At 33.7% G+C, this 2,078-nt stretch overlaps 1 protein-coding gene across 1 annotated transcript in view; it reads right to left on the bottom strand.

Moving 5' to 3' along the window:
• The window catches only part of LOC138866964 (glycine receptor subunit beta-type 4-like), a 98,790-nt gene that overhangs the window by 3,786 nt on the left and 92,926 nt on the right, over positions 1 to 2,078 (bottom strand). The window lies entirely within an intron of this gene.

The following is a 2,078-nucleotide window of genomic DNA, read 5'->3' as shown; positions in this document are numbered from 1 at the left end:
CTTCCTGCTCCTCCTTCCCTCTCCCTCTATTCCTTTCTTAACAAGAATTCTGATGCTAATATTCATAATGATAAGGACAATAAAAATAACAATAGGAATGATAATGACAATAATTATGATAATGATGATGATTATGACATTTAATAATAAAGACAATAATAAAGATGGCAGTCATAATGGTAATGATAATAATAATGGTAATAGTAATGATAACGAAAATAATGATGATAATAATAGTAGCAGTATTAATAACAATAACATTAATAATGATAATCATGATGATGATGATGATAGTGATAATTATTATAATGATAACAATAATAAAGATGCTGATAATAATGATAATAGTAATGGTAATAATGATGATGATGATTACAATAATGATGATAACAATAATAATGAAAGTGATTAGGATAATGATGATAGTAATAATAATTATAATAATAGTAATAATAATAATAATAATAATAATAATGATAATAACAATGATAATCATAGTAATAATAATAAAACTAGCAAAAACAGCTATTACAATAATGATAATGATAATCATAATGATGAGGAAAATCATATCATTTATATGAATAATATAAAGAAAGTGATAATATCAATAATGAAACATCAAAGAAGATATGATGATGATAAGGATGATAATACTGATAGATCATTAAGATAATTATTATTGTGTGTCTGTAAACACAGTGACTATAATACAGTAGTAATAATGGGAATGGTAATGATAATGATAACAACACTATCAATTATAGCAAATTGATACTGATTTGGAAGAAAACAAAAAAACAATATCAATACCAATAGTGATGATGGACATGACGATATCAAAAGAAATTAGAACATAATAATAACAAGAAATAATAATAAGAAGAAATAATTATAACAACAACGATATTGAGACTGAACTTGATGATAATGAAAGTTGTAAAAGATGCGGTGGGGGGGGGGGTTAAATTTACAAGGGGGTAAATACAAATAAGATAAAAAAAAAAAAAAAAAAAACATAAAATAGGCGAAACAGCAGCAAGAAAAATGAGTATCAAACAAATGAAAGAAAATGATAATGAACAGGATTAAAAAAAAATGTAAAACAGACAAATGAAGATAAAATGAAATCAAGAAAGGAATGAATAATGAATAAACAGATAAATTCCAAAAAAAGAAATAAAAAGAGAAAAAAAGAAAAGAAAAAAATCAGATGCTGACAGTAAGAGCGACAGAGGAGGAGGAGGAGGAGGGGGAAGGAGGAAGACGAAGAGGAAGAGAGGAAAAAAATGATAATGACGTAACAGCAATATGCCAAGAGAACTGGAGAAGCGGAGCGAAGAGGGAGAAGGAAATGAGTGATGACAACGAGGATAATGAGATGCAAGAGAAGGAAAAAAAAAGATAGAAGAGGAAGAGGTAAAAAATGCGAGAGATAAAGGGGGGGGGAGAGGAGACGTGGCGAAGGAGGAGGAAGAGAAGGGAGGGGATAAGAGAAGGGATGGAGGATTGGGGTAAATGATAGAGAGAGGAAGAGAAGGGAAGAGAAGAGAAGAGAAAAGAAAAAGAGAGAAGAGAGGAGAAAAGAAGAGGAGAGGAGAGAGGAAAAGAGAAGAGAGAGAAGAGAAGAAAAGAGGATAGGAGAGGAGAGAGAGAAGAGAAGATAACAAAAGAGAAGAGGAGAAAGAGAGAGAGAGAGAGAGAGAGAGAGAGAGAGAGAGAGGAAGCAGATAAAAAAAAAAAAAAACGAATAGAGGAAGAGGGGCGGGGAAGAGAAAGAAAATGGCTATGGAAAGAAACGGATAAAAGGAGTGAACACATTTTTTTTTACTCTCTCCTTCATCTCCCTCTTCGCTTCTCCCCCCCCCATCCTCCTCTCCTTCCTTCCTCCCCACTCTCTTCTCTCACCCTCCCTCCCTCCTCCCCATCCCTCCATCCGCTCTCCTCATCCCTTCCTCCCTCTCTCCCTTTCTCCCAACTGTCTCCTATCCCTCCCTTCCTCCCTCCCTCCTCTCCAACCCTCCCTTCATCCTCCCCAACCCTCTCTCCCAATTTACTATCTCCCTTTCTCCAATCCT

The sequence above is a fragment of the Penaeus vannamei genome, chromosome 28 (assembly GCF_042767895.1).
Source record: "Penaeus vannamei isolate JL-2024 chromosome 28, ASM4276789v1, whole genome shotgun sequence".
Lineage (NCBI taxonomy): Eukaryota > Metazoa > Arthropoda > Malacostraca > Decapoda > Penaeidae > Penaeus > Penaeus vannamei.
The sequence above is the reverse complement of the archived record's forward strand: the minus strand, read 5'-3'. Positions and strand labels throughout refer to the sequence as shown.